The sequence below is a fragment of the Saccopteryx bilineata genome, chromosome 4, assembly GCF_036850765.1.
Source record: "Saccopteryx bilineata isolate mSacBil1 chromosome 4, mSacBil1_pri_phased_curated, whole genome shotgun sequence".
NCBI lineage: Eukaryota > Metazoa > Chordata > Mammalia > Chiroptera > Emballonuridae > Saccopteryx > Saccopteryx bilineata.
In genome coordinates, this window is record NC_089493.1 from 60,074,711 (window position 1) to 60,101,470 (window position 26,760).

A 26,760-nucleotide genomic window follows, 5' to 3' on the forward strand; every position below is an offset into this window, starting at 1 on the left:
GCTCATCCTTGCTGTTCATCTGGGATATATGACATGTCGCTTGGTTTTAACTTTATTCTTTTGGATCAAAAGCTAGAGGAAGGTTTTAGGATAAAGGCAAAACTTTCTGCCAGAACACAAGACATAAGGTAAGGAAACCAAAGTCTGAGGTGTCAGTATGTTCTCTGGAGCTAATCATAACTAAGGTTGATGTAAACTTTGAATCCACAAACTGAACCCAGGTTCCTTTCACCCCAATTTTACCTTAGCAACAGGCAGGGAGGCCTGAAGTTAGTGGCTTAACTACACCAAACCCCTTTGTGAGGGTCCTCAGGCTGTGAATCTGTGAGGTGGTGAGTCCCCAGGACACCATGGTGGTCCTTTCCGACTGTGCCCCATCTGAGTCTGCCATGACTTTGCTGTCATTGCTGAGTTTCACCCTGTTTCTGATTTGAACCCTAAGCCCAGAAAGACTGAAGTCACATCCATGAACACAGCTGAAGCCTTCCTGAGCCCCTCTCCCCTGAGAATGAGCCATCTCACTGACCACCTCCCTCCAGTGGCTTGAGTCTACTTCTGGTCAGCCAAACCTCTCCAGATACAACCACACTGCCACTTTCCAGCATTTCAGACATGTTCCCTGGTAGCAGGCTCTAACACCCGCCCTCTCTACCCTGTGGCTAGACTCTGGAGCGGTGTGATGCCTGCCTAGGCTGCTCTAGCTCCTTGGGACGTGAGTGCTGCTTACAGCATAGAATGGGGTTAGCCCTTTCACTCACCCATTCTTCCAATAGCCACCCTGAGATCCCATTAAATCTCAAGGCTGATGCTGTGTAAATTAAAGCAATCGACAAGATTAATAGTTCATCTGGTAACTGCCATTCATTAAGTGAATTATAATTAGGCCTAGGTTCCTGTTCCTATGCTGACACTTACCTGCTGTGTGACCTTTGACAAGTTACTTTACCTCTCTGATCCTCATTTTCTCATCTATTAAACAAGGGACATAATAATACCTACTTCAGTCTGAAATTACTATTTGAATGAATATGTATAGTTTTAGGTAAGATAATACATGCAAAGTGCTTTCCTAAGTGCCTGGTATGTAAGCATCAATTAATATGAGCTCTGCCTCTATGGTGGTGATATGTACAACTGGTAGCTAACCAGTATGTGCCCAGCACTCTTCCAGGGGCTTTACATATATAGTATATTGCTACATACTGTTATTAATTCTGAAAACCTAAAGGTAAAGCTACATTATACCCATTTTCCAAATGGAGAAACTGAAATTTAGAGCTTCTAAGTAATGTCTCAAAGCCACACACTTGCTGAGTGGGTGAATGGCTGGAATTTGAGCCCTGGTGAAATTGCCTCCAAGCCTGAGCTCTTTAGTCTTGAAGATGTGGATGGTAATGAAAGTCTTGAATGACAGTTCATTATAACAATAGAAGGGTTGGTGGGCATGTCCTCTGTGATTAATGGCCTCAAGAGTGGAACAAATAGTGTTGCAAATAATAAATAGTTCAGGGGTGCAGAGGAAGAGACTACTCTCTAGGGAGGTTTATTAACAAAAAGCTCTAAGAGAAAAATTTTCACTTTTGTTTTAAAATCCCCCTTCCTGCTTATCAAAGCAATACATATGCCATATATGAAAATTCAAAGACTTATTTTACTCCTAGCTTTATTCTACTCTCCTACTTTTTAAAATTTACTTCTAACTCTTCCCACTACTCCATACATTGCCGGCATAACTGTGAACTCCTACAACTCTTTGGTGAAATAATCAGGTAATATTTATTGGGATTACAATTGCACACACCCTGTAAGCCATCACTTCTTCTTTTAAGACTGCTTTTTCAGGCATCCATATCGGAAAAGAAGAAGTAAAGTTACCACTTTTTGCAGATGATATAGTCCTATACATCGAAAACCCGAAAGACTCCACAAAAAGATTACTAGAAACAATAAACCAATACAGTAAGGTTGCAGGATACAAAATTAACATACAAAAGTCCATAGCCTTTCTCTATGCCAACAATGAAATATTAGAAAACGAACTCAAAAAAATAATCCCCTTCACGATTGCAACAAAAAAAATAAAATACCTAGGAATAAACATAACAAAGAATGTAAAAGACCTATATAATGAAAACTACAAAGCATTGTTAAGGGAAATCGAAAAAGATACAATGAGATGGAAAAATATTCCTTGTTCATGGGTAGGAAGAATAAATATAATCAAAATGGCCATATTACCCAAAGCAATATATAAATTTAATGCAACTCTCATCAAAATTCCTATGATGTTCTTTAAAGAAATGGAACAAAAAATCATCAGATTTATATGGAACTATAAAAAACCCCAATTAGCCAAAGCAATCCTAAGGAAAAAGAATGAAGCTGGGGGCATTACAATAACTGACTTCAAACTACATTATAGGGCCACAATAATCAAAACAGCATGGTATTGGCAGAAAAATAGACACTCAGACCAATGGAACAGAATAGAAAGTCCAGAAATAAAACCACATATATATGGTCAAATAATTTTTGATAAATGAGCCAACAACACACAATGGAGAAAAGAAAGCCTCTTCAACAAATGGTGCTGGGAAAACTGGAAATCCACATGCAAAAGAATGAAACGCGACTACAGCTTGTCCCCTTGTACAATAATTAATTCAAAATGGATCAAAGACCTAAATATAAGACCTGAAACAATAAAGTACATAGAAGAAGACATAGGTACTAAACTCATGGACCTTGGTTTTAAAGAATATTTTATGAATTTGACTCCAAAGGCAAGAGAAATGAAGGCAAAGATAAATGAATGGGACTACATCAGACTAAAAAGTTTTTTCTCAGCAAGAGAAACTGACAACAAAATAAACAGACAGCCAACTAAATGGGAAATGATATTTTTAAACAACAGCTCAGATAAGGGCCTATTATCCAAAATTTACAAAGAACTTATAAAACTCAACAACAAACAAACAATCCAATAAAAAAATGGGAAGAGGACATGAACAGACACTTCTCCCAGGAAGAAATACAAATGGCCAACAGATATATGAAGAGATGCTCATCTTCATTAGTTATTAGAGAAATGCAAATCAAAACTACAATGCGATACCACCTCACACCTGTTAGATTAGCTATTATCAACAAGACAAGTAATAGCAAGTGCTGGAGAGGCTGTGGAGAAAAAGGAACCCTCATTCACTGTTGGTGGGACTGTAAAGTAGTACAACCATTATGGAAGAAAGTATGGTGGTTCCTCAAAAAACTGAAAATAGAACTACCTTATGACCCAGCAATCCCTCTACTGGGTATATACCCCAAAAACTCAGAAACATTGATACGTAAAGACACATGTAGCCCCATGTTCATTGCAGCATTGTTCACAGTGGCCAGGACATGGAAACAACCAAAAAGCCCATCAATAGAAGACTGGATAAAGAAGACGTGGCATATATACACTATGGAATACTACTCAGCCATAAGAAATGATGACATTGGATCAACAAAATGGTGGGATCTTGATAACATTATATGGAGTGAAATTAGTAAATCAGAAGAAACCAAGAACTACATGATTACATACATTGGTGGGACATAAAAACGAGACTAAGAGACATGGACAATAGTGTGGTAGTTACCGGGGGTGGGGGGGAGGGAGGCGCGAGAGGGAAGGAGGAGAGAGGGAGGGGGAGGGGGAGCGGCACAAAGAAAACTAGATAAAAGGTGAGGGAGGACAATCTGACTTTGGGTGATGGGTATGCAACATAAGTGAATGACAAGATAATCTGGACATGTTTTCTTTGAATATATATACCCTGATTTATTGATGTCACCCCATTAATATTAATAAAAATTTATAAAAAAAAAGGACTGCTTTTTCAAAATAAAAGATTATTAAGTGAGGATATCCACATAAGTACCTTTTTGTAGTATTGCTTACCATGCCCAAACAAATAAAAAACAACACAAACGCCTTAGTCTGACAATAGGCAATACTTAATAAGTTGTGACTCAGTAATTCTAGAGACCATAATGTGGCTATCACAAAGTCTGAAATAGATTTCTCTACAACAACCTGAATGAAATGGTCTTAGAATCTCAACAGCTTCAGATTTGGGAGCCAAATCTACTTTAACACAAGATAGTATGATATAGAGAAAAGTAAGAGTTTATGTTTGCATTTGATCTGAAAAAAGACATTTATTTATACAAGCTCTACACTGGGGACACATAATTCATCAGCATCTTGTGTAACAAGGATACAGTGGTTTTGGTAGATTGCAAACTCAGTATAGCCTAACAGTATGGGCGGGCAGGAAGGCTAGTGGGTAGCTTGGGTAGATCTAGAGTATTTGGGAAGGGGGAAGATAATCCTGTTCTTCTCTAGGCTAATCATGCCTAGAGAATTATGTTCAGTTTAAATCAAGGCATACATCCAAGAGAATGGAAATCATCATTACTGCATCATCACTTGTGATAGTCAAATTGTGAAAACAACGTAAATGTCCATTAAGTGATGTATGGATAAACAAAATGTGGTGTATCTACACAATGGAATATTATTTATCTATATACAAAAGGAATGAAATACTGGTACATGCAACAATAGAATGTACCTGGAAAACATTGTGCTAAGTGAAAGAAGCCAGACATAAAAGGCTACATAATTTGTAATTCCATGTATTTAAAATACCAAAAATAGGCAAATCCATGGTGACAGAAAGTAGATTAGTAGTTGTCAGAGAATAGAAGGAGAGAAATTGGGAATGTATGCTAACGGGTACAAGGTTGTTTTTTGTTTGTCTTTGGCACAATGAGAATATTCTGGAATTGGTTAGTGGTTATGGTTGCTCAACATTGTGAATATACTAAAAATCACTGAATAAGACACTTCACATTGGTTCAAGTGGTACATTTTATGTTGTGTAGATTTTATCTTAAGAATAATAATAGCTTGATCTGTGGTGGCACAGCAGTGCCAACCTGGAGCACTGAGGTCACAGATTCAAAACTCTTGGCTTGCCCAGTCAGGGCACATGTGAAAAGCAAATGCTACAAGTTGATGTTCCTGTACCTACACTCTCTTCTCTCTCCTCTCTCTAAAATCAATAAATAAAATCTTTATTTTAAAAAGAAGAAAAGAACTTGTGCTGAGAAAACAAAAATAAATAACCAGAACAAGTATGTTCACCAGGGCAGCGATGTTAAAATCATATCACTGGAGAGATAGCTGAAGGAACTATTTCTTTTTTCTGAAGAAAAGCAAATTCAAAGGACACATGATAATTATCTCCAAATTTTATGCTACATGAAATACTAGACTTTTAAAAAATGGATCCTTAAAGCTAAAACCAGGATTAGGAAATAAAAGCCAATAGGAACTGAGGGTTAGCCCAATATAAGGGAGGCATCTTTAACTATCAGAGATGGTCAGTGTAGCAAAGTGATTTGCCCCGGAGAGTTCAGTCACCTCTCTTGTCTACGTATGTGTGGAAGGGACCTGATGGGAGTAGTAGCAAGGAGTCAGGTATGTAATGAGAGCAATGTAGTGTCTGATACCATTTTCCAACCCATCTACAACCTAATCAGAGAATATTCAAGTTTGCCATTTGACCCCAAGATCTGATTTTTAGTCATTAGAGACTGAGAAAGGCAATGTGGAACAATGCCTGTAAACTCCAGCTTATCAAATTGAATGACCCAGGTTTAAATCTTGCCTCTGCCACCTCTTGCCCTGTGACTCAAGCAAATTACTAACCTCTTCAAATCTGTTTGCTTATCTGTAAAATGAGAACAGTATTGGTTTCTTTCTCAAAGACCTGTTTTAAAAGGATTAGTTGAGATAATTATTTACGAATAACATGTTTAACACATGGTAACACATAGAAAATCCTCAATATTTTTAAGTTAAATTATGTGAATTATGCTTATCTTATTATATAAGTTCGTTTTTAACAGAGTGAAGCAAGAGTGTTTTCTAATCAATCTTGGACAGAACCATAAGTTTTTCTGTATTAGAAGATCATTTTCTGAGTCTTCTGAAGTTTATAAATATCAGTTTATCCAGTTGTATATTTGGTTGTTTTCCAGGTAGATCTATATTAGAAAAAAAGAACACTGAATCTGCTCTCACTAGATCCAAGTCCAGGTTGTTTGGCTGTCATGTCCTAGATGGGTGAATAGATCTAGTGTCTCAGTCTCCTCCTCCCTAAAGTAATAACAGGCACATGTATACTACATAACTCAGAGAGGTGTATGGAAGAATAAATGGTATAATACATAGAAGTGCTTTTCAAATGATAAAATACTAGGCAATTAGGAACTATTATTCATTGTCATGACTTGCAAAATGGGCAAAGAGTATGATCTCTCTGGCCCCCCAAAATTAACACTACCAAAAGCAGGACCACTCTCTGAGAATTTAATCCTAAACCTTGTAGGGTATAGAACATTTGCAGAAAGAAAGAAAGAAAGAAAAGAAAGAAAGAAAGAAAGAAAGAAAGAAAGAAAGAAAGAAAGAAAGAAAGAGAGAGAGAGAGAGAGGAAGGAAGGAAGGAAGGAAGGAAGGAAGGAAGGAAGGAAGGAAGGAAGGAAGGAAGGAAGGAAGGAAGGAAAGAGAGAGAAAGAGAGAGAGAGAGAAAGGAAGGAAGGAAGGAAGGAAGGAAAGAAAGAAAGAAAGAAAGAAAGAAAGAAAGAAAGAAAGAAAGAAAGAAGAAATGAATGCCATCCCCAGTAAAAGTAAGTGTTGTCTGCTTTATAGAAAACCTTTGGAATTTTAATTTACCTTACCAGGTAAAAGAAGTATAAGAGCAACCTGAGTGTGACAAAGCATTTGTCCAAGTGCTTTTCTTAGGAGTAGATTTTGTTATTTAGTTATAAAAAAAATTATAGTTATAAAAAATTCTTAGTTGCTAATTATAATAACAGAGAAGGAGGGCTGGACCAAAGCAGAGCAAACACAGATCTAAGGATCACAGGTCTAAGGATTCAAGACTTTCACACAGGGTGGGATCTTGGAGATAATTTTACCAAAGGGAGGGATTCCATAAAGGTGTAAAGTCATTTGCCTGTAACATTATTGCTCGAAGCAGCAACACCAACAATGCCCTCCAGAGCTTTGTGCTTTGGTGTTTTTTGCTTTGATTTCTAAGTAGATTGTAAGGAGCAAGTACAGTAAGAAGGGGAAAGTAGAGAAAACATCCTTTTACTGAAAGGAGATTTCACCTCTTACCCTTCACATAAGAACCTAACACATTCATGAACATGTGTGGCAATGCTTGATTTTTAATGGAGGATAAACTTTTTTCCCCAAGGAGACAAAATATCAAAATCACTATTTGGACTCTATTATAAGAGGAAAATATTAAAAGTTAAGAAAGGTTTTGTGCTCCAAGATGTTTATTACAGTACCATTCCCAATTGGAAAGAGTGGAATGGGAACAACTCAAGTGTTCAACCAAGGAGAGGATTTAAGTAAATTATGACATAGTCAACCCAACATTATACAGCCATTACAAATGGTGGTACCAAGATTATGAAATAAAATAAACAGATGCTTTTGTGATAGGAAAGGGAGAAGGGCAGCTTTGGGTGGACATCACTGGTCAGAGGGAGGAATCAGAGTAGGAATCAATTGTAGTATAGGGAAAAAGAGATAAAATTAGATTAGTAGATATACATTCAGTTAAATTAGTAAATATATTAAAAGGTGTGAATTTCAATAGGATTTTATAGAGAGGCAGATAAATTAAGGAGAAATGAGGAAAGTTGGAATAGTTTATACTTCTTTGACTGCAGGCATAAAGAGGCCAAGCACAGAGTGGGAGGTTGCCCAGGTGGCTGCACTGAACACTTCTTTCTCCCAGTGGCTTTGACAATGATGTATCTACCTTATGACGAGAAATTCTACATGCAAATTTGGTGAACAGTAATAAGAGGTGATGACACTTTGGGAGGAGGTTCCAGGAGGAATCTGAGAACAGATATTAACATCATGACAATTTTACAGCTATGAAAAAAAAGTGTGCCTATGTGCTAGGAGACTACAGGTCACTTGTTTCTCCCTTGGTTTATTGCAATAAATCAGATATTTCCCCCTCTACACCATCTTACCTGGGCATACTGATGAAATTGTCACCCGGAAAACACCACCTAAGATCCTCCTACATAAGCTGCTGGGGTTGTGGCAATTGTAACAGCCTGTTGCGTGGACTGCTCTCATTGTTCTCATCATTGTCCAGGAGGACTTAGGGTATATGGAGAGTAAAGCAGGCCAAGAAGCAGGAGTCAACAGTTATATTCACAGTGTTATCATCCAAATAAGGGGTTGGGATGCTTTTTGGCTGAGAGAGCCATGAACACCACATATTATAAAATGTAATTTCATGACAGCCATACAACGACCCATGTACCTTACATATTATCCAATAAAAATTTGGTGTTGTCCTGGAGGACAGCTGTGATTGGCTCCAGCCACCCGCAACCATGAACATGAGCAGTAGGAAATGAATGGATTGTAATACATGAGAATGTTTTATATTTTAAACGTTTTTTTTTTATTAAAGATTTGTCTGCGAGCCAGATGCAGCCATCAAAAGAGCCACATCTGGCTCGCGAGCCATAGGTTCCTGACCCCTGGTCCAAATCATGTATGTACACGCAGGAACAGGAAAAGCCAGGAAGAAAATACATTTCATCACCAACAGTGATTGCCTGTGGATGATGTCAACACAGGTGGAAAATTTTTTTCTTCTTTTGATGTGGCTGTGAATTTTCCAGATTTCCTTTAATAAAAGAGTGTAACTTTTATAATTTATAAAGATTCAAGAATAAGCACCAAGACTAGAGAGTAGCACCATGTAGTGGTGGAAGAAATTTTTCTTCTTTTTTAATTTTAATTTTATTCTTTTCTCATTGTTGGAGTGGTACATGCTTATTATAGAAAATTCTTGATAGTAATTACCCTCTAGCTTCATTTTACTATACTGCTCTTATTTTCCTTCAACCTCTCAAAAATCCTAAGAAAGTGAAGAGGTATCAACTCGTTCATTTCCCATTCCTTTTATTTGATAGTTTTTACAGTATTAAGGTGAATAAAGAAAATATTAACAATTTTCTTCTTTTCCACCCCCACCCAGAAATAAGTGTTAACATATGTTTTGTATCCTACCATCATTTCTCTATTCTCATGCAAGAATATACATGAGCCCTGGCTGGACAGGTCAGTTGGTTGGAGCATCGTCATGATACACCAAAGCTGTGGATTTGATCCTTGTTCAGGGCATATATAAGTATCAACCAATGAATGTATAAGTGAGTGGATCAGCAGATCAATGTTTCTCTCCCTCCCTTCCTCCCTCCCTCCCTTCCTTCCTCCTTCCCTGCTTCCCCCCTCTTTAAAAAATCAATCAGTAAATTTTTAAAAAGAATATGAATGGCCTGACCTGTGGTGGCACAGTGGATAAAGCATCGACCTGGAATACTGAGGTTGCCGGTTCAAAACCCTGGGCTTGTCTGGTCAAGGCACATATGGGAGTTGATGTTTCCTGCTTCTCCCCCTGTTCTCTCTCTCTCTCTCTCTCTCTCTCTCTCTCTCTCATAAAAATGAACAAATAAAAAAAATCTAAAAAATAAAAAAAATAAAAAAATGTAAAAAAAAAGAATATGAATGATATTCTTTTTTAAAATGATATTATACTAAACATATTATTCCCTAACATTTTTTTCTCTTAACAATACATAGTCCAGACATGAGACACAGAGATGAAGTAACTTGTCCATGATAATAATTGGAAGAGCTAAGATTTGAACGTAGCAAGGTAACTGGAGTCTGAACTCTTCTATAATCGCCTACTCCCAACAGAACAGAAGGTCCGGACAGATCTAAGGAAGCTGGTCAGTGTTTAGGGGAAAATGAAAGGCATGTGCTAGCTCACATTAATTTTCCCTTTTATTTCTGAACTCCAGCAGTACTATTTACTAACTTCACACATCCTCTCAGTGCAGACTCTCATCCCTTCATGAAGAAGGGTGTCTGGCTCCATATCTCATATATTGCCCATACCTTTGGTACTCAGGACATGATGGTGGTTGGTCAGTTGCTTTGGGTATAACCAAGCTTTTATCCTTGGCCAGGAGTTGTGCATTTTTATATATAAACATTCTTAGTTGTTCGCTTTAACACCAAGTAGCCTTTTGGTTCTTGGATTAAGGAGGAAGGATATCAATATTTCTGCCTGCAGATGCTGTTGGGTTCAGCTGACTCTCAACATGACAGACAATTTTTATAACAGTGAAAAAAAAAGAGTACTACATATGTGCCAACTGACTTGGTATATTTAATGGCTCTTTTATTAAAATTCAGACAGAAACTGAATAACCATTGATAATACCAATGAATAGTTCATTCTGCATTGATCCTAACATGTAGAAAATTACCATTTATAATTCCAAAATAACTTTCTTCCCTGCCTTTTTCTAGCTCCATTCCAATTCTCTACCCTCATCTCATTACCATGATCTTCTTGCCTTTTAATTTAACAAAAGAATAAGAAAATGTCATATCCTGACCAGGTGGTGGCACAGTGGACAGAGCATTGGACTGGGATGTGGAGGACCCAGCTTCAAAACCCTGAGGTCACCAGCTTGAGTGTGGACTCATACAGCTTAAATGTAGGGTCGCTAGCTTGAGCATGGATCATAGACATGATGCCATGGTCTCTGGCTTGAGCCCAGAGGTCACTGGCTTGAGCAAGGGGTCACTCACTCTGCTGCAGCCCCCCAGTCAAGGCACATATGAGAAAGCAATCAATGAACAACTAAGGAGATTAAGGAGCCTCAACAAAGAATTGATGCTTCTCATCTCTCTCCCTTCCTGTCTATCAGTCCCTTTCTCTGTCTCTGTCACACACACACACACACACACACACACACACACACACACACACAAAGAAAATGTCATAGAGGATGACATCAGAGTAATGGAAGCATGAGAGATGCTCCTGATCTCTCCTCTTGAAACTTTAACAAATTGAACAACTATTATGCAGTGAAGGAAACCCAGCTGGGCTTGCAGGTGCATCTGAAATATCCACATACTGAATGGACTAAAGGTGGATGGGGTGAAAAGGGGTATGGAAGATAATGTACATTTGCAGTAGGCTTTGGAGAGGAGGAGAGACAAACCTGGAATGACTGGGGTTTTTTTTCCTCTGCTGAACTATGGGGAGAAGGGAAGCTTAGGTTCTCTGGATTTTGTCTGAGGAGTATGAAAAGGGAAACTCAGAGTGACTGGACTGGGTCTCCTTCTGCTGGGAGGAGCAGTGAGATAGAGGGGCAGAGGGGGAGATAAACCAAAGTGGCCAGAGTCTGGGGTCGTGGCCAGTAGTTTTTGCAGTCTTCCTGCAGCCCACATTAAGCAGAGACAGATAAAGCTAAAGTGCAGCCCCCCCCCCATCTTCCCAGATCCCGCTTCCCTCACCTCAAGGTATGGAGATTGGCAGAGACAAACTCCACAGCTAGCTCTCCAGAGCTGCTCTTTCCCCTGAAGAACAGAGGTGTTCCATGTCAGGTCCCCAGGTCTGTTTAGACATGGGAAGGTGCACCTGGAAACCTGAGATCACCGTTGCTAGAGCTGTAAAGCCAGAAAGCTGAAGCCTAAAGCTGAAGCCATAAGGCTGAAGCTCTAAAGTCATCACAACATGCCTCAGCCACCAACATGAGTGCAGCCCTGCCTACATCATTGTGACAGCAACATCTCAGCAGTAGACAATGCAAAAACTTCACAGAGCTAAAGTTTGTAATATAGTAATACCTACTGGAAGCAACCTCTAAAAACCAAAATTAATTTTTTCTTTTTTTCCCTGTTTTTCTTTTTTTCCTCTTTATTCTTTTTTCTCTTTTGAATTTCATCTTCTTTAAATTTTCTAATTTTTATTCTTATTTTTCTGGTGTTTGTTTTTAATTTTTTTTGTGTGTGTGTGTGTACTTTTGATCATTTTTCATGTGGCTTTTCTTGTTGCCATAATTTTAAAAATATTTATTGTATTTTTTATTTTTTTAGTTTTCTTTTTGTTTGCATTATTAACTATACCACTTTCAAATGCCATCAGGAAGAACAAATTGAATACCATGGCAACACAAGAAAGAGACATAGTTCAGAAAGAAAATGAAAAATTTCCAGAAAATAAAACTTAATCATATAGAAACCTTAGTGTTAAATGATAGAGAATTCAAAATTGAATTTCTAAAAATACTCAACAGGATGCAAGAAGACACCAATAGGCAACTTATGAACTCAGAAAACAAATTAATGAATAAAATGAATACCTCACCAAGGAGATTGAAACTTTGAAAACAGAGATGAAGAATTCAATACATGAATTGAAGACTGAGGTAGCAAGTTTAACTAATAGAACAACCTGATAGAGGAAAAAATCAGTGACATCAAAGACAGGTAACTGGAGATGCTACAGAGAGAAGAGGAGGGAGACTCATGTTTTAAAAAAACTGAGAGAGCTCTACAAGAATTTTCTGACTCCATCAGAAAGAGCAATATAAGAATAATGGGTATATCAGAAGAAGAAGAGAGGAAGAAGGGAATGGAGAGTCTATTCAAACAAAATATTGATGATATTTTCCCAAGCCTATGGAAAGAGTTAGAACCTAAAATCCAAGAAGCAAACAGAACACAGAGTTACCACAACACAAACAAAATCAATGACTAAGAAAGAATCCTCAAGGTAGCTAGGGAAAAGCAGAACATAATATATAAAGGAAAACTCATTAGGTTATCATTAGACTTCTCTGCAGAAACTTTACAAGCCAGAAGAGAGTAGACCCAAACATTCAAAGTTCTGAAAGAGAGGAATTCCCAGCCAAGAATACTATATCCATCAAAGTTATCCTTCAAATATAAAGAAGAAATAAAAACTTTTACAGACATACAGAAGTTGAGGGAATATATGACCAGAAAAGTCCCACTGCACAAAATACTCAAGGGGGTTATTCAACCAGATACAAAAAAACAAAACAAATCAAAACTGTAAGTAAAAACTCCAATAAAGTCACAATAAAAACAAAGATAATCTGTAACAACAATAACATAAAAGGGGAAAAGATAAAGATCTGCAGTAGCAAAGGAGGATGGAGTGCAGGAGCACTCATAAGATAAAGGACTCTTACACATATGTATATATTTTCACTTAATAACCTAATATTAACCACCCATGGAAAAGCTACTACTGAAACACATAACTTAAAAAAAACAAGAAACAGGGGAAAGAAATATGGAATACCACCAAACAAAAACAACTGACAGAAACATAAAAGAGAAGAACCAAACAAGACACAGAGCTACCAGAAAACAAAACATAAAATGGCTATAGGAAATCCTCAAGTGTCAATAATTACCCTCAATGTAAAAGGACTGAACTCACCAAAAAAGAGGCACAGAGTAGCAGATTGGATCAAAAAGCGAAACCCAACCATATGCTTCAAGAGAACATCTAAGCTGCAAGACAGAAGTTGATTCAAAATGAAAGATTGGAAAATGATTCTTGAAGCAAATAATATCCAAAGAAAAGCAGGTGTAGCCATACTCGTATCTGACAATGCTGACTTTAAAACAACAAATGTAACCAGAGGCAAAGACAGACATTTCATAATGATAATGGGGACATTGTATCAAGAAGACATAACAGGCCCTGGCCGGTTGGCTCAGCGGTAGAGCGTCGGCCTGGCGTGCGGGGGACCCGGGTTCGATACCCGGTCAGGGCACATAGGAGAAGCGCCCATTTGCTTCTCCACCCCCCTCCCCTTCCTCTCTGTCTCTCTCTTCCCCTCCTGCAGCCAAGGCTCCATTGGAGCAAGGATGGCCCGGGCGCTGGGGATGGCTCCTTGGCCTCTGCCCCAGGCGCTAGAGTGGCTCTGGTCACGGCAGAGTGATGCCCCGGAGGGGCAGGGCATCACCCCCTGGTGGGCAGAGCGTAGCCCCTGGTGGGCGTGCAGAGTGGATCCCGGTCGGGCGCATGGGGGAGTCTGTCTGACTGTCTCTCCCCGTTTCCAGCTTCAGAAAAAAAAAAAAAAAGACATAACATTTCTTAATATATGTGCACCAAAACAGGGGACAGAAAAAAATATAAGACATCTACTAACTGATCTAAAAATAGAAGCAGGCAAAAACACAGTCATTCTTGATTTTAACACATCATTAATGGGTTTAGATAGACCATCCAAACAGAAAATCAATAAAGAAATATCATCCTTAAATGACACACTAGACCAAATGGACTTAATAGACATTTATAGGACATTTTATCCCAGAATGTCAGATTATACATTCTTCTCCAGTGTGCATGGAACATTCTTAAGGATAGACCATATGTTGGACCACAAAACTAACATCAACACAGTCAGGAAGATTGAAATTATACCAAGCATATTTTCTGACCATAAAGCTTTGAAATTAAAATTTACCTGTAAAAAGGAAGCAAAGAAACCCACAAAAATGTGGAAATTAAACAACATACTTCTAAAAACTGACTGAGTCAAAGAAGAGATAAAAGCAGAGATCAAAAGATATATACAGACAAGTGAAAAGGAAAACACGATATATTGAAATTTCTGGGATGCAGCCAAAGCAGAAATAAGACGGAAGTTTATACCTTTACAGGCTTATATCAAGAAACATAAGAGATTCCAAATAAACAACCTAACATCCCATCTTAAGGAACTAGAAAAAGAAGAACAAAGGCAACCCAAAGTCAGCAGTAGAAAGGAAATAGTAAAAAATAGAGCAGAACTAAATGAAATAGAGAACAATAAAACTATAGAAAAATTAATAGAACAAAGAGCTGGTTCTTAGAAAAGATCAATAAAATTGACAAACCACTAACTAGACTAAGGATAAAAGAGGAAGAATTCATATAAACAAAATCCAAAATGAAAGAAGAGAAATTACCACAGACATCGTAGATATTCCAACAATCATAGTAGAATATTATGAAAGATTATATGCCACCAAATTCAACAGCCTAGAGGAAATGGATAAATTTCTAGAACTATACAATCTTCCTAGACAGAATCATGAAGAAATGGAAAACCTAAATAAAAGGGAGAAATAAAAACTAACTATCAAAAACTTTCCAAAAACAAAGTCCAGGACCAGATGGCTATACTGGTGAATTTTACCAAACATTCAAACAAGATTTGGTACCTATCCTTCTCATAGTCTTCCAAAACATAAAAGATACATTACTCCCCAACATATTTTATGAGGCAAACATAGCCCTCATACCAAAACCTGGCAAGGACAACACAATAAAAGGAAACTACAGACCAATATCTCTAATGAATACAGATGCAAAATCTTAAACCAAATACTAGCAAATTGAATGCAACAACACATGATCAAGTGGGATTCATTCCAGGAGCACAAGGATGATTCAACATATAGAAATTGATCAATGTAATACATTACATCAACAAAACAAAGAACAAAAATCATATGATCTCATCAATAGATGCAGAAAAGGCATTTGATAAGGTACAGCATCCCTTTATGTTTAAAACACTCAATAAAATTGAAATAGAAGGAAAGTACCTCAACATAATAAAGGCCATACATGACAAATTATCAGCTAATAGCATACCAAATGGTGAAAAAAATAAAGGTTTTTCCTCTAAAATCAGGAACAAGGCAAGGCTGTCCATTCTCTGCACTCTTATTCAACATAGTTCTGGAAGTTTTAGCCAGAGAAATCAGGTAAGAGAAAGAAATAAAAAGCATCCATATTGGGAAAGAAGAAGAAAAAGTATTACTCTTTGCAGATGACATGATCCTGTATATAGAAAACCCCAAAGACTCTGCCAAAAAACTATAAAAACAATAAACCAATATAATAAAGTTGCAGGATACAAAATCAGTATACAAAAGTCAATTCTTTCCTATATGCCAAAGGTGCAACAACAGAAAATAAACTCACAAAAACAATTTCTTTTACAATCTCAAAAAAGCAAACAAACCTAGGAACAAACTTAATAAAGGATGTGAAGGACCTATATACTGAAAACTATATATTATAAACTATAAACTATATACTACAAAATATTATTGAAAGAAATTAAAAAAGACACAATAAAATGGGAAGATATTCCATGTTCATGGATTGGAGGGATCAACATAGTTAAAATGGCCATAATACCCAAAGCAATATACTAATTTAATGCAATCCCCATCAAAATCCCAGTGTCATTTTTTAAGGAAATAGAACAAAAAATTACCAGGTTTGTATAGAACCATAAAAATCCCAAATAGCCAAAGCAATCCTGAGGTAAAATAATGAAGTCAGAAGTATCATATTACCTGACTTCAAATTATATTATAGATCCATGATAGCCAAAACAGCATGGTATTGGCAGAAAAACAGACATACAGACCAATGGAACAGAATCAAGAGCCCAGAAATAAAATCACATATATATATGGACTAATCACCTTTGATAAAGGAGCCAAAAACACACAATGAAGAAAAGAAAACCTCTTTAATAAATGGTGCTGGGGATATTGAAAAGCCACATGCAAAAGAATGAAAACTTGACTACAATTTGTCCCTCTGCACAAAAATTATTTAAAGATGAATCAAAGACCTAAATATAATATCTGAAACAATAAATTACATAGAACAAAACAATACTGTAATTTAATTTAATAAATTAAATACTAAGCTCATGGACCTTGGCCGCAGAGAACAATTTATGAATTTGAACTGAAAGACAAGGGAAGTAAAGGCAAAAATAAATGAATGGGACGATACCAAACTAAAAAGCTTCTGCACAGCAAAAGAAACTGATAACAAAACAAATAGGTAGCCAACTAAATGGGAGATGACATTTGCAAACAACAGCTCTGATAAGGGGTTAATATCCAAAATATATAAAGATCTCACAAAGCTCCACAACAAATAAACAAGCAATCCAATTAAAAAATGGGGAGAGGACCTGAACAAACACTTCTCCCATGAGGACATCAAATAGCCAACAGATATATGAAAAGATGCTCATCTTCACTAGCTATTTGAGAAATGCAAATCAAAACTACAGTGAGATAACACCTAACACTTGTTAGATTGGCTATTATCAACAAGACAGGTAATAACAAGGGTTGGAGAGGTTGTGGCGAAAAAGGAACCCACATTCACTGCTGGTGGGAATGCAAATTAGTACAACCATCATGGAAGAAAGTATGGTGGTTCCTTAAGAAATTAAGAATAGAATTACCATATGACCCAGCAATCCCTCTAATGGGTATCTACCCCCAAAACTCAAAAATATTGATACGTAAAGACACATGCACCCCATGTTCATCACAGCATCATTCACAGAGGCCAATACATGAAAACAACCAAAGTGTCCCTCAATTGGATAAAGAAGAAGTAGTACATATATACAACGGAATATGATTCAGCCATAAGAAATGATGATATAGTGACATTTATGACAACATGATGAAACTTGAGAACATTATACTGAGTGTAATAAGTCAATCATAAAAAGCTAAGAACTATATGATTTCACACATTGGTGGGACATAAAACTGAGGCTTATGGACATAAATAAAAGTGGTTACCATGGGGAAGGGGACTTGGGAGAGGTGGTGGAGGAGAGGGGAAGTGTATAAAGAGGGATAAATATAAGGTGACGGGAAATTTGACTTTGGGTGATGGGTATACAACATAACTAACAGGTCAAATGCTATAGAAATATTTACCTGAAACCTATGTACTCTTATTGATCAATGTCACCATGTTAAAGTTAATTTTTCAAATAAAATTAAAAAATAAAAAGAGGAAAAAAAGCTTTCTTCATTAAATGCTGCATTACTATGAAAGGTACAGTAGAAGGAGAAAAGGTTTACAGTTTTGAGTATGCAAGACACAGAGTTTGTTCTTGTATTATCATTTATTAATTACTGTATAATTTATTTATATTACAATTCTAAACCTACTTTGGCCAACCCCTGTATGTTGAAAGTCTGATATTGTTTTATAAATCTAATTATGGAATTGCAATTTGTCACATGCATTGAATTTATTCCAGTAACCATCTAAGGAGTACCAGTGTGTGCTCTGCAGGGTATGAAGTGCTGGGGATTTGAAGGTCATGCACAATAAATGTAGACAGATGATTGATAGCATGGTGTGCCAAGTGTCAGAAAAGTGTGAATATGCTAGAGTGGGAGTGGAGATGAGAAACTGACAATCGAAAAAGAGATATGAAGAAAGACTTTGTGGAAGTAGTTGTTTATTTGAGTTTTGAAGGATGAATAAGAGTTCAATAGGTGGTCAAGTAGAAACAGAAAGTTATTCAAAGCAAAAGAAACAGCATTTGCAAGGGCACAGCGGTAGAAATTGCATGTATGTCTGCCATTTAGTGATAATGGAGTGTAATGGGCAAAGAAAGAAGGGGGTACAAAAAGGGCATGGATAGGTTTTCTGGGGTTAGACCCAACCTTTAGAGCATATTTTAAAATTTTTTTATTGATTTACTCTTGCTGTTTACCAGACACTGCTGTTTTACAAATACTAACTCATTTAATCTTTATAACAATTTAAGCAGATTATTGGACTGCAGAGTTGAAACAAGGGCTGTCTTAAACCACCTGGGCTGATTTGGTTGGGGGTAGGTGAGTGTCATAGTTTAGAATCAGGCTCAGAATTTTTACATCCATATGTAATCCCTTTTCTAGCAATAAGTACTCAAGCCCTGTAAGTACTTATGGCTTGATTCTGGAATAGGGGGGAAGGGATTCTATGTACAATCACTGTGCGCCTGAGCCTTTTCATACATGTGTCACTTAATCCTCAACATCCTATGAGGTACACGGTGAGGCCTGGAGAGGTCAGACAAGTTATCCAAATCACATAGCTACTAAAGTGAAGAAGCTGGAATTTGTCCAACTCAGAATCTGAGGTTTTACCATTCATACCTTCCTAGAAAAGGGCCAGAGAGACCAGATACTAGAAATTGTCCTCAAGTGAGTCCCACCTGGTGTAGCTGCAGGCATTGATCTGGGTTGAACATTCTAGGATGATTTATTATGGAATGCAAAAACAGGTGGGAGAAAAGGCTTTATTCTTTGGTGGCTGGTACTTAAGACAGGGATCTGATGATGCTCATTAAATATTTACTGAGACAATCTCCTCTTTCTTTCTGAAGTTCATCACAAAATGAAGCTTTAGGTGGGGACAATTTATGACATAGACTAGCTCTTCCTCCAACCAACCAAGTGTTGATACATGTTAGGCAGAGTAGCTAAAATTAAACAATTCTAGAAAAATTGGGATGTACCACCATCATGACCCTCATAATTGTCATTTTAAAAGGCAGACTCATAGAAGAAACAGTTACATTTTACAGTACTAAAGCTCAAGAACTTTGAAATCCACATCCATAGAGTAGGTTGGTTTGTTCTTGAAGTTCTTTATGTTGTTCCTTCATGATTGAATGGCCCTGACTTATAGGACATTTTTTTTTCCTTCACAAGTTCCATCTGCATGTCTTTCTATCCTCTTTTTCCATTTCAACACTCTTCCCTCTGTTCCACACTCTTCTGCTCTAACTCACCTCTCTGGTATTGTCCTATCTGTCCCAGTTACAAAATAAAGGAAGTTGGTACATTAATGTACACAAAGACTTTGGTGACCAATGGAGACTTTATCTGCTGTCCTTTTTCAAGGTTTGCATTTTTTTTTAAAAAAAGCCTCAAGGCAGTGGTGTTCCTCTCCAAGGAGTGACTCCCAGTGATAGGGTTCCTGACGATCTTCCCTAAGAGAAGTAATAATGATAGCAATCCATGAGCAAGTAGCTTTGGTTTCTCATGAGCCCTGCACAGTGCTAGGTACTTGCAGGTGTGACTAATTCTCATGACAAGCCGTCAAGGAGATATGATCATTTCCACTCAGAGAAGGACCCTGCAATTCAAAACAATGACCTTACTAAGGGCTATTCACTAAGGTCGGGGGAGACTAGAACCAGCGTGTGCTTGGCTTCCAAGCCCTACCTTTTTCGGCACTCTGACTGCTTCCCTAAAGGAAGATGATAGGATTTTTCTGGCTAGCTGGTCTCCTTGGTACCAGATGGCTTCCTCCACTACTACACCTGGGACAAGTACAGTATGCACCTGGCAGTGAAAGGAAAAGGAGGCAGGACTCCGCAGCTTTCTCCAGAACAAACACTATCCAGAGTTTTGCCAGCAGGCCAGGTCACTGTGTGGCTTGCACTTTACCCACTTGGGAGGACTTTCTGCTACTCAAGTAAGGTTCCTCACACAAAAGGATTTCCTCAAATGAAGGAATCAAAAACAGGACCAGTCACCCAGCATTTACTATGGCATTCTTACATTGACTTGCACTGATAAACTATTTCCCAGTGAGTGGTCTTTTCAAATTGCCTTTAGGTGTTAGTTTAAGAGAGTAGATAAAAAAGAAAAGTTAAAAAGATTTTTAAGATTTTGTAAAAGGGGACAACTGATACATATCAGCCCAGTAATAATGCCCTACAAACCTGTCAGTTTGTAGTAAAGTGATGAGTAGCTGAGGGAAAGCCTTGCATGGTTTATGGTCATAAACTTGATTCACTTTGATGAATCCACTCGGTTGGATTATTAGAAAAAAATGAAATGAAATGTTTGCCCTGGTTCTAGAATTTTCAAATGCCCCTGCAGGATAAAAAAAAAAGTCTTTTTCTGTCTCTGTTTAATTTTATAATATGCATAATAGTCTCCGTGAAGCATCTTGTCCTGAATTTATCAGAGCTTTAAACAAATGACATGATCTGTTTTTAACTTGATGATTAATGTTATCCATTTAAATACTGTAGCTCTTTCCCTGTGCTTGCTAACATGGCCCACAGATAGGAACTTTCTCTTTATAAAGGCAGATACCTAAATACCACTTAGAGCACAGAGAGAGAAAAAAGTGTCCGCAATAAATATTGCAGCCAATTAGGCTTCATCATGGTAATTTCTCTGGTTTTGTAATGTTTGTTTACTGGATTTTGTAAGTAAATTGTTGCCATTTCTACTATCTAGACTCATCAAACCTTCATCCTCATGTTTTCCTGCAATGGGAAGTTACAATGGGAAATATTTTCTTTCTTCCCAGACTCCATCTCAGTTATGAATTAGACATTCAAAGATCCAGACGCAAACACGTAAATCTGTTTGTATACATTCAAGAAAGCTCTCATACATTTCCTAAAAAACCCACACATTAATATTGCTTACTTTTCAGCGGGGGTAAATGGGGGTCTTAGAGACCTCCTCAGAACAGGCTGGAGTTAAATAATATTGCGTGTTTTTCATTTTACTGTGATAAATGCAAAGCTATTAAATAACCTTTTAAAGAGTTGGTGTAATTATCTGTAAATAGTAATGCTACAAAAAAAAGGTCAAGTTGTCCTGCCATTAGATGTTTATGGATATAAACTAGATTTATGTTTCCATAAAATAGGCACCGACTAACTAGATTAATTCTCCACAAACTAAACCAACTGTAGTAATATTTAGACACAATAAAATGATACCAATTAAAACAATTTTATTTTTTGTGTCATATTGATTAATGGTGCACTAAAATTAACCAGAGACCTTAAACTCAGAATGGTTGGCAAAAGGCATCCGCATCGCAATATTATTACCAACAAGAAGAGCAGTTAAGTGAGATGGCAGTGCAATGGTATGAATATTTAATTAATAATTAGTCATGTAATTTCTCCTCAGGAATTATTATCCCTCAAACTGGTTTGTGAATTTAATTATTAGCAGCCTTTTTGTTTCCATGTCCCCTCATTACTGTCAGGATTGATGTAACATAAACTTCATTAAAAATTAAAGCAAGAGTCTTAATTACAAGGCTACCCTGACTGAAGTTAGAATTAGCCAAGTCAGTGATGTGCAAATGAGTGCATTATTTAAGAAACATGCTGGAAGTAGTTATGCTAATGTAGAAGGTTCGCAGTAGCAGACCTTTTCACTTGCGGTTGCATATTCATTAAATGCACTATGCAAATTTAATGTAGCAGTCTTAGTAATGCGTTGTTAATTTATTCAGATTTATTGAGTACGACTTGCAAAAAAAAAGTACAAATTTAATTACTGTATCTAGTAGGGATGATATGAGGAGTTAGCAGAGGTTTAAAATGTGTTGATCTAGATTACTGTAGTTTGATGGAAGACGTGGTATCAAAGGACACAATTTTGATAACTGGGCTTGAAAGAATATTTGATTTACTTATAGAATGATCTAAGAAATCACTAAAATTGCACATGTTCCTTCCCAATAGGAAAGTAAAAAAGTCTCCGTTGTATTAACTTAAGAGCTAAAGCAGTGCTGAGTCCACAGCCTAATGGTCCTAATGACTCTACAGAGACCAGTAAAGGTTATGGATTGAGATTCGTGTGAAGTAAACTGTCTTTGTGGAAAGTTCATTGGTGGCTGCCGTGCCTCTGTGGTGCGCTGACAACCGCGGATGAAACCACAGACTTCTTTCTTGACTCTCCAGTGGAAACGCCATGGTGCATGCGCAGGGTGCTGTCGTTTAAGGGGGGGGGGGGTGGATGCTTCGGCGGAGAAATTGTTCTTTAAAAGAGATCACAAACCGGCCCTGGGGTTGCTCAGTGGTAGAGCGTCGGCCTGGCATGCAGAAGTCCCGGGTTCGATTCCCGGCCAGGGCACACAGGAGAGGCACCCATCTGCTTCTCCACCCCTCCCCCTCTCCTTCCTCTCTGTCTCTCTCTTCCCCTCCCGCAGCCGAGGCTCCATTGGAGCAAAGTTTGCTGGGGCACTGAGGATGGCTCTGTGGCCTCTGCCTCAGGCGCTAGAATGGCTCTGATTGCGGCAGAGCAACGCCCCAGATGGGCAGAGCATCACCCCTTGGTGGGCGTGCCAGGTGGATCCCGGTCGGGCGCATGCGGGAGTCTGTCTGACTGCCTCCCCGTTTCCAACTTCAGAAGAAAAAAAAAGAGATCACAAACCATCCCTGCACCAGACACCCTGGCATCAACATTTACTGAGAATTTATCAAGAAGACACGCAGGGACTGCTCTTTGCACATCTGTGCTCATCCAATCCCCTCAAAACCCAGCAGTGTAGGTTTTCTTATCCCCATTTTACAGATCAGAAAACTGAGGCTGAGGTTGGAGTAGCAATCACTGCAGGTGGAAGAGCTGGGATTCAAAGCTAGACCAGACTCCTGCCAAACCTAAGTTCACTGCTCCCTCTCTCTGTCATTGTCCTCCGCCTTAACCCAAAGACCTCTTCCATCCTCTCTCCTTATCTCTACTCCTTTCCTTCCAGAAATTCCTCTCATCTTACAAGTCTCTTCCACCGCCTTCCATCGCTCTCTCCTCCACTCCCCCCTCACTCTCTTCCTCTCACTTTCCCTCCCTCTCTCCTTCCTCCTTACAGTGCCCCCACTCCTCACCCTCCCTTAATGTCTTTCCCTTCACTCTCTGAAAATAAGGAAATAATTAATAAATAATAATACAAGAAAGAACTGTGTTTCTCGTACTTACAACTATAAACCTACTTTTACTCCACCCTGTATACACCTGGGTGTGTAGCTATAATTTAAAAATGGAAAATGGCTGACCTTTTTGTCTTAAATAAGTGCTACAAACAAATATAGGTTAAATTGGAATGAAACTGTTTAAATTTTTAAAAAGTAACCCGTGACAACCCCATTATGACTGGGGTGGGGGACGAAATGGAGAGGCCTCTCTTTGACCTGTGGCTCAGAGACCACTCAGCCTGCCATTTAGCAGCTTGGTAGGCTTAGAGTGGCCCACCCAGCTTTTAAAATTTTTTAACAGTTTCTTGGCCATTATATTCACAAAAATAAATCCAATGCATTTTTAATAATTAATATTTTATCCTGGTTTTGGGGTCTGCTGCTGCGAATTGGTAAATCTTTTGGAGAAAAATCAATACACACATTACTGAGTTCCAGTAACGAACAGGCTGAGTTATTACTCACCCCGCTGAGTGCCTGGTCCTCAGCAGCCATCTTTGGATGCAATCCAGGTGCTGTGATGTATGCGACCAGTCTGACCTGTACATATTGATCTCTGTCTGGCAGAGGGAGAAGCTGAGCACCTCACTTTAAGGTGAGTGTATGAATTGATCACAGTCTGAAACTTGGTGCCTCTATAAAGACCTTTCTGAATAATTAATATGGGTCCCCAAAATTACTTACGTGGAAAGGCAGATGTTCTGGGTCTCCTGTGTGAATCTTTTCTAACAGATCTTATCAGAAGCAGATCTTATGGCCCACATCTGAAAGTGAATGGATCAGATCAGTCACCCCCTGGCCGGGATGCTGTCCATTGCTCCGTTTATGCATACTATTCTGCTTTGAATCATGCTTATCTCCCTCTCTCTCTCTCTCTCTCTCTCTCTCTCTCTCTCTCTCTCTCTTACAAACTTCTGGGCATCAGGGGCGGATCCTGTTTGTCTTCTGGGAGTGTTAGTGGTTTACTGGTAAATGCTTAATAACCAGCTCCCTGGTTTGTAGTGTTCACCGATTTCTTCAGTAAATACTCTCATCATGTCGATTTCAAGCTACCAACATGAAATTACTAAATGCAAAGTTGAGAAAAGAGAAACAGTGTCACACTGTTCTATAGTGTATCTACTCACCACACAGATACAATAGATATAAATAACTTTAAGAATATAGATGAGTAAATATAGTAAAATAAGTAGGAAGTGACAAGTTTTGCATATTTAGTACCTTGCCTTTTAATATAACTGTTTACTTGTATATTTGTATATATTTTAATAATATCTGGATCTAATAATCAGCTCACAAAATTCCACAATTGGCTCCAGCTTACCAGTGGATTTGCTTGTAAAAACACCACCACAACCAAAACCAATGACAAATAAACTAATAGGGGCTAATTCTCCCACTAAAGGAGTAATTTATTATTTCTATTAGAAGGAAGCAACCCAACTCAAAAATAAGTTGGCTCTTGCTAAGAGAAAATCTGTAATTTTGTAGCATCTGCTGGGATTTTTGCTGCAAAAGGTTGACATCTTTGAGCAGATAGACAAGTACTTTTAGTGATGGCAGAGAGGTGGGCATGCTTACCACCTGGATACATGGGGCAGGAGAGAGGAAGGAATTAATGATGTGTTAGTCAATATTCAGTCAAAAAGAAATCTGTGGTTCTGCCACTACTTACATCAGGTGCAATATTGGCGCTAGTCACTAGAGGATACTCCTTCCATCTTTCTGCTTTCCAGGACCACTGGGAGCATTTCAAGTTCTCATAGAAACTGTGGTCACTATAACAGGCTCAGACAGGTGAGTCCTGGGAAACAGGGAGATGTGGGAGCCCATGCAGCTTGGCGCTCAGGTGTACCTTTATTGCTTACCTGTTTCCTAAGATGTGTACATTAAGATTTCAGGTGTAACTAAAGACCTCCAATGCCCTGCCCTGCCAATTGGCTCTTGCAGCTACTGCTGAAGATTGAAAATGCTCCTTTGACAGCTGAGGAAACTGAGCCCTCTGGAATGTAAATTCCCTAGATGAGTGTTTTTTGAACTGTGGGTACACGGATCAGAGCCAGTCCACCAGAAATTTTGTGCTGGTCAACAAAAGAGTTAACCACCCTGATGTATGAAGATTATAGACCTAATGATCTTAATCAAATTCACTTATGCTCAAGGTGATTGCCATTTATTAGCCTGTGTCATTGCTGAAAATACTATTGAGATTGTCTTAGCTTTGGAACTTGTAGGCTTATCTGAATAACCTTTTGTACCAGGTGGAGCAATTACAAATCATACACAATAGACAAAATATGTTTGGACAAACTTATGTAGGATTCAATGCATCGTACACATGGAGCTCAGAAATCAAGCACCAGCCTGTACCGTGTTGCACTATTATATGCAGTAAGATAAAACTTTATTTGTTATTTGTTTCTGTTTCAGGCTATCTAAGTCACCTGTCACCAAGTGTAAAAAGGTTGAAAACCACTGCCATAGATGAGAAGAAATAATAAGCAAGCACTTTACATTTATCTATCCCCTGCCTCTATGACTGTTGCACTAGGTGCTTTATGTAATTTATCTCATTTACTCCTTGTAACAATGCCAAGAGATAGACACCAATATTATTCCCATTTTACAGAGAATACTAAGGTAGCAAAAGGTTAAATAACTTCTCTGAGAATGTATACAACAGGTCCGTGAGTAATATCTTCTCTTCAATGTCATAGTGTTATAATGTAGATGAGATGCCCTAGGAACTAAACTCTTGTTTATAGCAATTAGCTTATAGTAAAATTGGTTGTTATTATACTTCGTTTACTTAAAGTCACAGAACCTATCAATGACATTAAGTGAGAACTCACCTGCAGTTGGAAATAGAGCAGGGACCGAATCAAATGTGCTTGGTATAAAGCCCATATGTTCAAAGCCAAGTCTGTCTGGTGTTCTGTTGCTGGTACATTTGGGGGCTAGAAGAAGTAACAAAAGGTCAGTTTTATCCAGCATTCCAAATTTCCCTGAGAAACAGAATCACGTGCAGGTACTGGTTTAATCATGGTGCTTTCTGGATGCGTTCCATGGAGTTTAGTAATGCTAATCTGGGGTGTGGTGCTGGAGTTTGTATTAAACAAGGTGATTATTTTCAAGGAAGTTTGGGAAACACTAGCGAGCAGAAATGATTCACATGTACGTTCCTCAGGA